The sequence below is a fragment of the Anolis sagrei genome, chromosome Y, assembly GCF_037176765.1.
Source record: "Anolis sagrei isolate rAnoSag1 chromosome Y, rAnoSag1.mat, whole genome shotgun sequence".
In the NCBI taxonomy this organism is placed as follows: Eukaryota; Metazoa; Chordata; class Lepidosauria; order Squamata; family Dactyloidae; genus Anolis; species Anolis sagrei.
Window position 1 is genome coordinate 45120840 of NC_090035.1, and position 13925 is coordinate 45134764.

Genomic DNA, 13925 nt, shown 5'->3' on the forward strand with positions numbered 1-13925 from the left:
TGGATGCCTGTTGCTGCCAGAAATTTGTCTTGTTGGAAAGCCATTCATATAGTACAGGGCTCCCCACTGTGTGCTGTGTCAGTAATATTAAGCAGAAAAAGACAGGGAAAAACATGCTGAGTTGCGTGGTGCTGAAGAGGACAGCTCAGCTCAGGGAATAATATAAGAATAAATAGACTCACAGTTTCAAATGGTGCTGAGGGAACAGCTCCGTTGTGCTTGCGCTGGACAAGGCCTCAGTGGAAATCAAAAGCAGAAACTTCCTTAGAGCAGCTGTCAAAATCAGCTGGAATCAACTTTGACAGCTGTCAAACAAGCTGTCAGAAATCCAGAAGTGGCAAAAAAATAGGTTCTTGTGGTGCTAGAGACTTGAAATTAAGAGGGAAGGTTGGAGGTGGGTCTCTGGCCTCGTGAGCGACGTTACTTCTTCCTGGGGGTCTTGGAAAATGGTGAGTCAGGTTGGTCCATGGGAGGGGGGTCCTGCTGTGATACTTTCCAGAACAGCAACGGCAGGTCCTCTCCCGGCTCGACAGTCCACTGGTCCTTGTCTTCCTACTCCTCAGCTGACTCACGCTCTAGCTCTGGGGCTCGCTTCAACCTGGAATGATGGACCCAAGCTCGGATGCCAGACACCTTGGCCGCTGTGTGGGTGGTCAGGAGGATCTGATGAGGCCCAACCCACTTCTCCGACAGAGGTTCTGGCTGCCACATCCGCACGAAGACCTAATCACCAATAGAGAAGTCGTGGACAGGAGCATCCAAGGGGACAGGAAGTTGGGAAAGCAGATACCTGTTCAAAGAAGAAAGAGTGGAGGTGAGAGAAGACAGCCTATCCCTAATACTATTGGACCCGACCTCATGCAGATGCTCAGCCTTCAGAGGGACCTGCGAAGAGGGAAAAGACCTACCATAGAGAATTTCAAAAGGACTCAACTTCAACCCACCCCGAGGAGCCACCCTAACCCTAGTGAGAGCAAGAGGGAGGGCATCAGGCCAAGGCAAGCTCGCTTGCTGACAGATCTTAGCCAACTGTCTCTTGATGGTTTGGTTCATCCTCTCAACTTTGCCACTGGCCTCAGGATGCCAGCTGGTGTGCAAGTCCCACTTGATCGGGAGGGCCTGGGCCACCTGCTGGGTGGTCTTGGAGTTGAAAGAAGCTCAGTTGTCAGAGAAGATACAGATGGGCAGTTCGAAGCGAGGGATGATGTGGTTGAGGAGGGCCTGGCTCACTTCCTTGGTGGTGCAGGTGTACCAGGGAAAGGCTTCTGGCCATCTACTGTAACAGTCCACAAACATCAACAAGTACTTGTACCTCTTACTGGATGGCAGCTCAGCAAAGTACACCCATCCTTCCACCAAACTTCTTCTGGTTTCAGACCCTCCAAGAGTCTTAGGATCTCAACCTGATATTTGACAGGGCTGCCAGCTTTTGTCAGCAGCCGTCTTTCCTTTCAGATGGCTCCATGGGCATGAAGCACATTGAAGGCAAACTTAGTGTCTGTGTAGATGTTAACAGTCTTTCCCTCAGCAAGCTCCAAGGCTCTGGTGAGGACGATGAGCTCCGCCTTCTGGGCAGAGGTGCCAAGAGAAAGCAGCTCTGCCTCTATGTTGTCCCATAGAGTGACTACCACATCTTCTCTCCCCGTGGTGGACGCTGCTGCTGCCGTCTGTGAAGTACTCTAGCTCTGCATCTGGAAGGGGCTGGTCCTTGAGATCTGGCCGGCTGGAGTAGATCTCCTCAATGGTGGCAATGCAGTCATGGGGCTCCTGGTCATCTCCTTCCGAGTCCTCGTTGGGCATCAAGGTGGCAGGGTTGAGGCAGTTGGTAGTGGCCAAGGTGAGGTCGCCCTGGTCGATGAGGAGGGCCTGGTAGTGAGTGAGCCAGCCTGCAGACAGCCAGTTGGTCCCCATGGCATCCAGGACAGCCAGGACACTATGGGGCACGTAGATGGTCATAGGCTGGCCCAATGTAAGCTTCCTGGCTTCTTCAGCTACCATGGCAGTGGCAGCCACAGCTCTCAGGCAGGCAGGCCACCCAAGACTTGTGGGGTCCAGATGCTTGGAGAAGTAAGCAACTGGCCTCTTGGTGTTGGCCAAAGGCTGTTAGCCACCCCCCAACGTTCATGGACATAGAGATAGAAGAGCTTGGTCATGTCTGGGAGCCCAAGGGCAGGGGCAGACATGAGGGCCTTTTTGGTGGCCTCAAAGGCAGTCCTAAATTCTGCAGACCAAACAAGGAAAGTTTCTGTCCCAGATGTTGTTTCATAGAGGGGCCTGGAAAGCAGTCCAAAGTTTGGCAGCCATATTCTACAGAAGCCAGCCATGCCCAAAAAGCCTCTCAGCTGATTTTTTGGACTTTGGCTCCCGGATCCTGCAGATGGCTTCCTTCCTTTCTCGTCCTAGTGCCCTCTGTCCTTGGGAGACATCAAACCCCAGATACCTCATAATGTCCTTGCAGATCTGGGCCTTCTTCTTGGAAACCTTGAAGCCAGCCTCACCTAGGAAGTTGAGAAGACTGATGGTAAGCTGCTCACAGGTGTCCCGGTCATCCGTACACAGAAGGAGGTTGTCTATATACTGGAGAAGGACCCCCTGGTCACAATCTGGCCATTTCTCCAACTCTAAGATGGCAATGACTCTTGCTTTCCTCCAGATTTTGGGGATCTGACAGGATGCAGTGCAGTTGTTCATCAGCTCCAGCAGCCAGTGCCTTGCTTTTGGACCAAATTTCTTGATTTGTTCCATCCGTGGATCATCCAGGCTAGCTGCTTTGCCATTTTTACATTTATTGAGAGCCATGTCCAATTCAGTAGATTTAAAGGTTTCATGAAGGTTGTTCTCAATCTCTGGTTGTCTGGCTATTGGTTTCTTTTCTACTTTGATGGCAAAGTTGGGTTTCCCATTCTTCAAGAGTTGGTGTGCTATCTGATCTGCATTTATGTTGGCATGGGTATTAGTTTGTGAGGGGTCGTTGCTCAACCGTTCAGCAGCCTCCACACCTTCTGGCTGCTCCTGCCTATGTCGATCTCTGTGATCAGCTTGATCCACTGTTCTTTCTTGGCTTCAGAGATGGAGGACACAATGCTCTGCGCTGCCTGAAGGGTTTGCTCACTAAATGGGTCTTCATTGTGGAGCCTGTAATAGTTTTCCAACAAGGCAGCTTGAAGCCAGGCAAAGACCGCAATGACCCAAAAAGCTACAGACCAATCTCCCTGTTGTGCCACCTCTACAAAGTTCTGGAGAGACTTATTTTGCATAGAATTACGGAAAAAATAGACCCATGTCTGATCCCACAGCAAGCTGGCTTCAGAAAAGGCAAAAGCTGCACATCGCAAGTGTTGAACCTGACTCAGTACATAGAAGATGGCTTTGAAAGGCAGCAGATCACAGGAGCTGTCTTCACAGAACTGTCAGCAGCCTATGATACTGTGAACCACCACCTCCTCCTGAGAAAAATGTATTTTATCACAAAGGACTACCACCTCACCCGCCTCATAGGAAACCTGCTACAAAACAGGAGCTTTTTCATTGAGTTCCAGGGGCAGAGAAGCAGATGGCGGAAACAGAAGAACGGCCTGCCTCAGGGGAGCGTGTTTGCTCCATCCATGTTCAACATCTACACAAATGACCAGCCACTGCCAGAAGGAACAGAGAGTTTCATCTATGCTGATGATCATACCATTACTGCTCAAACAGGGAGCTTTGAGATGGTTGAACAGAACCTCTCCGAAGCTCTAGGTGCTCTTACTGCCTATTACAGGGAAAACCAGCTGATCCCCAGCTCATCCAAAACACAGACATGTTCCTTTCATCTCAAGAACAGAGAAGCATCGCGAGCTTTGAAGTTCACCTGGGAAGGAATCCCACTGGAGCATTGCAGCGCACCCAAATACCTGGGAGTCACTCTGGACCGTGCTCTTACCTACAAGAAGCACTGCCTGAACATCAAGCAAAAAGTGTGTGCTAGAAACAATATCATACAAAAGCTGACTACCACAACCTGGGGATCACAACCACATACAGTGAAGACATCAGCCCTTGCGCTGTGCTACTCTGCTGCTGAGTATGCATGCCCAGTGTGGAACACATCTCACCACACTAAAACAGTGGATGTGTCTCTTAATGAGACATGCCGCATTATCACGGGGTGTCTGCGCCCTACAACACTGGAGAAATTACACTGCTTAGCCGGTATTGCACCACCTGACATCCGCCGGGAAGTAGCAGCCAATAGTGAAAGGACCAAGGCAGTGACATCTCCAGCTCATCCCCTGTTTGGGTATCAGCCAGCACGTCAACAACTTAAATCTAGAAATAGTTTTTTAAGATCTACAGAGACACTCACTGGAACACCTCAGCAAGCGAGAGTCCAAAAGTGGCAGGCTCAAGCCCAGAGCCTCAACCAATGGCTGATACGAAATGAGAGACTCCCCCCTGGGCACACAGACTTGGGCGACTTGGAAGGCGCTGAACAGACTGCGCTCTGGTACCACGAGATGCAGAGCCAACATTCAGAAATGGGGCTACAAAGTGGAATCCTCGACATGTGAGTGTGGAGAGGAGCAAACTACTGACCACCTGCTGCAATGCACCCTGAGCCCTGCCACATGCACAATGGAGGACCTTCTTGCAGCAACACCAGAAGCAGTCCACAAATTTTATATTTTGTCTGCTTGTTTGTTTGCTTTGTTCTGTTAGAAATGTAAGATAATTTGACTGGTTGTCCTGACACAAGAAATAAAAAATCCAACTCTGAGGCAAGGCTTTGGCTGAAGATCATCAGAGAGCAGGTGAACCCTTGTGGTAAGACCTGCCAGCAAAGCTGCACCTGCCTGGCTGGGCCTACATGCTCCCACTCAAAGGCAAAGATCTCCTGGCTATCTGCATGGATTGGGATTGAAAAGAACGCATTCTTTAAGTCCAAAACAGTGAAACATGAGCAGGAAGGAAGAATAGTAGGAAGGGGAGTCTAAGGATTTGGCACCATGGGATGTAACTAGACTGGGTTGATCCAGTTCGTTAATTTCTTATCTCATTATTTATTTGTTATTTTAATACTTTTAGAAGCGATATCGACGCGTTTTAGCAACCCGGAAGTGTTTTTGCCATATCGAAGCCGTGTCCGCCATCTTTAAAACGACTTCCACCAATTTCGTTAGTGATGTCACAGGTGCTGGGATGCTGGGAATGATGGGCTTCCAGCCAATGGGGAGAAGCCAGGTATTGGGGCATGGTTTATGCAGGGCGGCCATTGGCCTTTAAAAGCGGCTGCGCGAGCCTCGTGGTCCCATTTTGAGCCGGGAAAGGGACGGGGGAAGGAGGGCTTCAGGCTGGTGTTGCTTTAGGGACCAGGGTGCAGGGAGCAGGGAGGTGCCTAGCTGTGGCTGTGCCTGCCTGTGGGTCCCACAGGTGAAGACAGAGACCAGAGGGTTGTGAGGAGAAGTCCTGGTTGTTTATCAGACTTTGGTTCCTGAAAGGAGAAATCTTTTTCTTTTTCTTGCCGCGTTTTGTAATTATTCCTTTGTATTTGATTTTTAAATTTTATTTTTAATTATTATTTTTACATATTATTTTACTTTTTGTCTTGGGGAAGAAAAACAAGGTAGCATTCTTAGCTATTTCTAAACGAAGTATAAATGCGACTTTAAAGAAAAAATGTCTAATTTATAATTCAATCCCCCCCTTTTTTTTCTTTTATTACTTTTTAATTCTTTTTTTCCCTTGGCAAAAGAAATAGAAACCAAGTACCTGGGGTTCTTGGGTGTGCAGTTTTCTCAAAGGGGTGCATTTTTACACCCCTGTTTATGTTTCACTGTGTGTGTTACACTCTGTGTGTGTTACACTCTGTGTGTGTTACACTCTGTGTGTTACACTGGTGTCTGTGCTGTCCAATCCATTACTCTCTGCCCTCCAAGGGGACCTACCTCTTACTGTTTCACCACTGTGTTTTGTAACCTGCTGCCACAAAGCAGACCCATTTGCTGTCTCTTGCCTACTTTGGCCAAGGGGACATATCCCTTACTCTTGCACCACTGTGTTTTGTAACCTGCTGCCACACAGCAGGCCCATTTGCTTCCTCTTGCCTACTTTGGACAAGGGGACGTATCCCTTACCCCTGCACCACTGCGTTTTGTAACCTGCTGCCACAAAGCAGGCCCATTTGCTGTCTCTTGCCTACTTTGGCCAAGGGGACATATTCCTTACTCCTGCACCACTGCGTTTTGTAACCTGCTGCCACAAAGCAGGCCCATTTGTTGTCTCTTGCCTACTTTGGCCAAGGGGACCTATCCCTTACTCTTGCACCTCTGTGGTTTGTAACCTGCTGCCACAAAGCAGGCCCATTTGCTGTCTCTTGCCTACTTTGGCCAAGGGAACATATCCCTTACTCCTGCACCACTGTGTTTTATAACCTGCTGCCACAAAGCAGGCCCATTTGCTGTCTCTTGCCTACTTTGGCCAAGGGGAACAATCCCTTACTCCTGCACCACTGCGTTTTGTAACCTGCTGCCACAAAGCAGGCCCATTTGTTGTCTCTTGCCTACTTTGGCCAAGGGGACATATCCCTTACTCCTGCACCACTGCGTTTTGTAACCTGCTGCCACACAGCAGGCCCATTTGCTTCCTCTTGCCTACTTTAGACAAGGGGACGTATCCCTTACCCCTGCACCACTGCGTTTTGTAACCTGCTGCCACAAAGCAGGCCCATTTGCTGTCTCTTGCCTACTTTGGCCAAGGGGACATATTCCTTACTCCTGCACCACTGCGTTTTGTAACCTGCTGCCACAAAGCAGGCCCATTTGCTGTCCCTTGCCTACTTTGGCCAAGGGGAACAATCCCTTACTCCTGCACCACTGTGTTCTGTAACCTGCTGCCAGAAGGCAGGCCCATTTGCTGTCTCTTTCCTACTTTGGCCAAGGGGAACAATCCCTTACTCTTGCACCACTGTGTTTTGTAACCTGCTGCCACAAAGCAGGCCCATTTGCTGTCTCTTGCCTACTTTGGCCAAGGGGAACAATCTCTTACTCCTGCACCAATGCATTTTGTAACCTGCTGCCACAAAGCAGGCCCATTTGCTGTCTCTTGCCTACTTTGACCAAGGGGAACAATCCCTTACTCTTGCCGCACTGTGTTTTGTAACCTGCTGCCACTGGTCAAAGGACATTTGCTGTCTCTTACCTACTTTGGCCAAGGGGACATATTCCTTACTCCTGCACCACTGTGTTTTGTAACCTGCTGCCACAAAGCAGGCCCCCACCCCACCCCCTGACATCAACACCATCACTCCAAACACCAACATTACAGCAGTTGTGCATGTGGGTAGGCCAAGGTCGCTCCTTTGGGATCACTATGACGTCCATCCTCAGAAGGCCACTTTAGCAGTATGTAGGCATTGCGGTGGGAGCGTCAGCAGAGGCAAAAATGTGAGGCATCTTGCGACAACTGGCCTAAGGATGCACATCAAGAAACACCACTCTAATGTAAAGCTTGACACAGCGGAAAGCAGCAGCACCTGCAGCAGTAGCCAGAGCACTCCAACCTCGCCAACAGATCCCATGCAGAGAACCATTGAAGCTTGGGGCCTGCCAGTAACAAGGATGAGATCAGGGGTTAAGCTGCCATCCGTGAAGAAAATCACACGTCGCCTGGGAGAGATGATAGCTCTTGACCACCAGCCCTTCCATATGGTGGAACAGGAGGGTTTTTGCCAATTTGTTCAGCTCCTGGCACCGAGGTACCACATCCCAACTTGCCATACTTTCTCGAGAACTGTCCTTCCTGCTTTGTATGAGGGATGCAAGGAACTCCTGAGAACCTTGCTGCACGCCACACGATCCAGCAACGTCCATTTCACCTCGAACATTTGGTCCAGTACAGGAGGAAGGCATTCCTATCTGTCCCTCACTGCTCACTGGTGGGAGATGGAGGGTTGCCTTGCCTCAGGTCATCGGTGGGCCCTGCTGTCCCTGGAGGTGATAGATACGGATCACAAGGCCGACACCATCTCTGAATACTTGCAAGACATGATGAGAGATTGGATGCGGCATACTCATTCAACTGGTAACACGGGGTTCATGGTCACAGATGCAGGAAAGAACATGATAAGGGCGGTGGAAAGTGCCAGCTTCACAAACATCACCTGCATGGCGCACTTACTGCATAATTGTGTAAAAGGTGGCTTCAAGGGCCCCGAAGAAAACAGCACCATCAACGTCACGCACCTCATTGAGCGCTGCCACAGAATCGCAGGCTTCTTCCATAGTAGCACAAAGTCCGCGCAAATGCTGCGTAACAGGCAGGCCCTGGAGTGCCTCCCACAACACATGTACTGCAGGATGTTTCCACCTGCTGGAACTCCACCTACAAAATGCTGCAGCGCATGATGGAGCAACAGAGGGCCATCCACGCTATCTCACTGACAATCACTGCGCCCGTCAACAAGCTGGTCCCTAACAACCGGGAGTGGATGACCATCGCTCAGCTGGCCAACATCCTCCATCCATTTAAAAACGTCACCGACACCCTTTCTGGCCAGAGAGCTCTACTCAGCCAGGTGCTCCCTGTCATCTTATGGTTGAAGAGGCATTTGGAGACGCTGGGGGGCCACAGTTCATTGCTCTCTATGGCTGGGCCCCTGATTCACAGGCCCAGGAGGTGGTCAGGAAGTTGACTTTCACCGTCCGCAAACATCTCATCCCGCTGATGGAGAGTAAGACTCATGTCTTGGCAGGACTCTGCAACCCTCGCATCAAGGACACCGTCTGCCCCAAAGATTTACTGAGGTGGAAGGCAGAGCTTGTCACGCTCATGAGAGGAGCATACTCTCTGAGGGTGGGGGAACACTCCGAGCAACTCGCCATTGGTTATTGTAGGTTTTTCCGGGCTATATGGCCATGTTCTGGAGGCAATTTTTCTCCTGACGTTTCGCCTGCATCTATGGCAAGCATCCTTAGAGGTAATAAGGTCTGTTGGAACTAGGAAAAATGGATTTATATATCTGTGGAATGACCAGGGTGAGACAAAGGACTTTTGTTTGCTGGGGCTAGCTGTGAATGTTTCAGCTGATCACCTTGATTTGCATTCAATGGCTTGGAAGCGCCTGGGGGGAATCTTTTGTTGAGAGTGATTTCATGTGCCTGTTTGTTTCCCCTCTGTTGTTTTGTTGCTGTAATTTTTGAGTTTTTTAATACTGGTAGCCAGATTTTGTTCATTTTCATGGTTTCTTCCTTTCTGTTGAAATTGTCCACGTGCTTGTGGATTTCAATGGCTTTTCTGTGTAGTCTGACATGGTGGTTGTGAGAGTGGTCCAGCACTTCTGTGTTCTCAAATAATATGCTGTGTCCAGGTTGGTTCATCAGGTGCTCTGCTATGGCTGATTTTTCTGGTTGGAGTAGTTTGCAGTGCCTTTCATGTTCCTTGATGCGTGTCTGGGAGCTGCGTTTGGTGGTCCCTATGTAGACTTGTCCACAGCTGCATGATACACGGTAGACTCTTGCAGAGGTGAGTGGATCCCTCTTGTCCTTTGCTGAACGTAGCATTTGTTGGATTTTCTTGGTGGGTCTGTAAGTGGTTTGTATGTTGTGTTTCCTCATCAGTTTCCCTATGCGGTTAGTGGTTCCTTTGATGTATGGCAAGAACACTTTTCCTCTGGGAGGATCTTCATCTTTACTCTCGTGGTTTATTCTCGGTTTTGCAGCTCTTCTGATGTCTGAGGTGGAGTATCCATTGGCCTGGAGAGCCCAGTTTAGGTGGTTCAGTTCATCTTGGAGAAGGTGGGACTCGCCATTGCCATTCTTTCCCAGAACCCCTGTGGTTACGCCAACAATGCTTCCAACAGCCTCACCTTGTCACCAACAAGGGATGATGGAAAGGCACCATGGCAGAAAAGGAGGAGCGAGAATGCTTTCTTAGAGGAGAGCATCGCTTTGCTTTCAGCGGAAGGAACATCTTTGTTGGGCCAGGCGGCTAAGTTAGACTTGGCCGAGTATTCCGTAAACCGTTACTTCGAGGAGCCTCAGGAGTGTTTCTCCAGCGATCCCTTGTCTTACTGGTCCTCCCGAAGCAAGGCATGGTCGGACCTTTCAAACGTCGCATGCAAGTTACTCAGCTGTCCGCCAACTAGCGTGCAGAGCGAGAGGGTCTTCAGCCTGGCAGGAGATGTCGTGACCCTTCAATGGAGCTTGCTCGACCCCCTTGCAGTGGAAAAGCTGGTCTTTCTGAAGGCCAACCTGCCAGTTTTGGGCTACCCAGAGATTGATTTTGACAGCACCATCCAGTAGATCATTTTTGCTTTGTGTTTTTGAGAACCAGAAATGTTTTACTTAGAAAGATCTCCACTGCCTTGTTATTAGCCCTGTGCGGCACGAGATTTCTTCTGCTGTATTGTTCCTCAAGACCAAGTCGGTTCCTTGAGAAACGAGGCAGGATTATGATCCTTCCTCTGGGATGTGGGACCTCACAATACTTTTGTGATCCCCACTAGCGGTCTTTGCCTTGATACCAAGGAATGGTCAATCAAAGTACCTAAATTACCTTTAAAAAAATACCTTAAAAATACCTAACCCCCCCCCCCTAAATATACCTAAAAAAACCCTAAAAAAATAATACCTAAAAATATTTTTAAAAATACCTTTAAAAAGGGAGGGCCTTGCATTTATCTGAGAACAGCTGCTACATTAATTTGGTTCTCAATTGGGTTCTCATCTTGAATCAATCCACTTTAACTACCTCACCCCCTCTGACCCTATATCCTGTGGTACAATCCAAATCCCCATCACAGCAACCACACCAATGACTCAGCCCTCCCTCCCCACTTTAACTACCTCTCCCCCTCTGATCCTATATCTCCATCACAACAACAACAACCACACCAATGACTCAACCCCCCTTCCCCCAAAAAAGAACTCCTAATATTCAGTTGGAGCCATGCGTTTCTCTCTGGGAACCGCTGCTACATGTGGTTCTCTTTTCCGAAAAGAATTATTTTTATTGAAGATATAACAGTTACAGGGAACGTTTTTTCTACTGGTCAGGCCCTCAATTGGTTCAACTCATTTCTCCAGAACCGGAGTCAATGCGTGGAGTACATGGATCAAGTCTCTGATAGATACCCCCTCCTATGTGGGGTCCCCCAAGGTGCAATTCTCTCTCCTCTTCTCTTCAACATCTACGTTAGACCCCTTGCTAGTTTGGCTCGGAGTTTCGGCCTGGACTGCTACCAATATGCAGATGATACCCAACTCCTTTTGCGCCTGGAGCCTGGAGCAACGTCAATTCCAGACAATTTCACCCTATGTCTGAAAGCTCTGTCAAACTGGTTTCATGCTAGCAGACTGAAGGTGAACCTGGCGAAGACTGAGATTCTCTGGCATGGCCGCCCGGCAGGTCTGACTCCTCCATTACCCACCTTCGATGGTGCCGCCCTATCTCCATCGACCACAGCTTAGGTGTCATCCTGGATTCACAGCTGACAATGGAAGCTCAGGTCGCTGCTGCCAGCAAACAGGCCTTTTTCCATCTACGACAAGTGAGGCAACTGGCACCCTACCTATCTGACGAGGCTCTGGAAACTGTCATCCATGCCACGGTCACATCTAGGCTGGACTATTGCAACGCCCTGTATGTGGGCCTTCCGATGTCTACGACCCGAAAGCTTCATATTGTTCAGAATGCGGCAGCCAGGTTACTCACAAGAACGCCCATGAAATGCCATATAACACCAGTGCTGCAACATTTACATTGGCTTCCAACTGAGTACCGTGGCCTGTATAAGATGCTAGTTCTGACCTTTAAAACTCTTTACGGCTAGGGTCCATCGTACCTTTGGGACTGTCTCTCCTTCTCCCAGCATCGGAGGTCGCAACGACCAGCCCAACGTGACTTATTCCATATACCGGGTCCTAGAGAAGTGGACCAGACGCAGGGCTTTTTCTATTTCTGTCCCTGCCTTGTGGAATTCCTTGCCGCCCCATATGAGAGCCATGTGTGACTTAGGGCCTTTTACTCTCGCACTTAAGATCTGGCTTTTTACTAGAGCATTCAATCTCTGTTGATTTTTAATTTTTGTATGTATGTATTTTATCTTTTGTAATTTAGCTGTAAATCACCTGGAGTCTTCTCGGATGGAGAGTGATTAATAAGTAATTAAAGGATGATGATGATGATGATGATGATGATGATGATGATAATGATCAATAGCTTCTCCTGCTGGGGCCGTGACAGAGGCGGTGGTGTGGGGAGCTCCTCTGCGACTTGGGAGCGGCACCATCATGGCTTGTACTCGTCCTTTGATATCGGTGTACTCTGAAAAGGGGGAAATGTCCAGTAAAAATGTCACCATGCCAGCTGTGTTCAAGGCCCCCATTCGCCCAGATATTGTGAACTTTGCTCACACCAATTTGCGAAAGAACAGGAGGCAGCCCTATGCTGTGAGTGAACTTGCAGGGCATCAGACCAACGCTAAATCATTGGGGCACCGGCAGAGCTGTGCCTCATATCCCAAGGATTCGTGGAGTTGGAACCCATCGGTCTGGTCAGGGTGCCTCTGGTAATATGTCTCTTGGAGGACGCATGTTTGCCCTAAGACTTGGCAACGCTGGCATCGTCGGGTGAACATCATCCTGAAGCACTATGCCATCTGCTCTGCTTTGGCAGCTTAAACTCTTCCGGCGCTGCTGATGTTTTAAGGCCATTGCATTGAGGAGATCACAGAACTTCCTCGGGTCATTGAAGACAAACTTGAGGGTTACAAAAAGACAAAGGAAGCTGTCCTGCTCCTCAAGAAGCTGAAAGCCTGGGATGATATCAAAAAGGTCTATGGCTCTCTGCGCATGCGTGCGGGCAAAGGAAAGATGCGGAACCACCGACGCATCCAGCGCAAAGGACTCTGCATTATCTTCAATGAGGATAACGGGATCATAAAAGCTTTCTGGAACATCCCAGGAATTACTGTTCTCAATGTCAAAAAGCTGAACGTTTTGAGACTGGCTCCTGGTGGCCATGTTGGACAATTCTGCATTTGGTTTGAATGCGCTTTCCGCAAATTGGATGATTTGTATGGCACTTGGCGCAAACCAGGTAGCCTGAAGAGCAACTACATTGTGCCGATGCACAAGATAACCAACACTGATCTTGGAAGGATCCTGAAGAGTCAGGAGATCCAGAAGGCCCTGCGTGCACCTAAGAAAAAGATTCACTGTAGAGTTTTAAAGAAAAACCCATTGAAGAATCTGAGAAGAATTATTAAGCTGAACCCATATGCCAAGACCATGCGGTGCAACACCATTTTGCGGCACGCTAAAATTCACAACCTAAAAGAAGAGAAAGCAGCGAAGGGGAAGGAAAAGGCTCAGGCTGCTGCTGCCGCTGCTGCTGCTACAAAAAAAGAAAGTGCGGCCTCAAACTTACAATAAAAAAAGTGCTTGGCCACCTTCAGTGCTGAAAAGGGAAGTACTGTGTATGACAGTGAATAAAAAACTAAAAAAAAGAGAGAACAATATAAGTATAAATTTTGTAATTGTCTTCATTGAAGATGTTTTGGAAGAGATATACCGTATATTCCGGCATATAAAACGACTGGGCATATAAGACGACCCCCAACTTTTCCACTTAAAATATAGAGTTTGGTATATACTCGCCGTATAAAACCACCCCTCTTCCATCGCACACCAAATAAAAATAAAAAATAAAAACATCAGATTTGATTTCAAATCCGACTATCAAAGCAGTATCCAGTAGGCCTGGGTAACAACGGAAAAATTTGTTTCTAAAATCGATTTGTATTTGGGGGGTTTTTTTGTTTCGATATTTAAAATAATTACAAAATTTTCCCTCAAAAAAGTTCGGTATTTACAAAATTTCGTAAATATTTACGAATCGATTCGTAAAGATGGCGCCCGCGTTAGCGCATGCACAAAGCGTTTACGAAA

At 48.5% G+C, this 13925-nt stretch overlaps 1 pseudogene; it reads left to right on the top strand.

Annotated features, from left to right (window-relative positions):
• The first annotated feature begins 12266 nt into the window (after positions 1–12266).
• LOC137095612 (large ribosomal subunit protein uL4-like) lies at positions 12267–13409 on the top strand (annotated as a pseudogene).
• Positions 13410–13925: the final 516 nt, after the last annotated feature.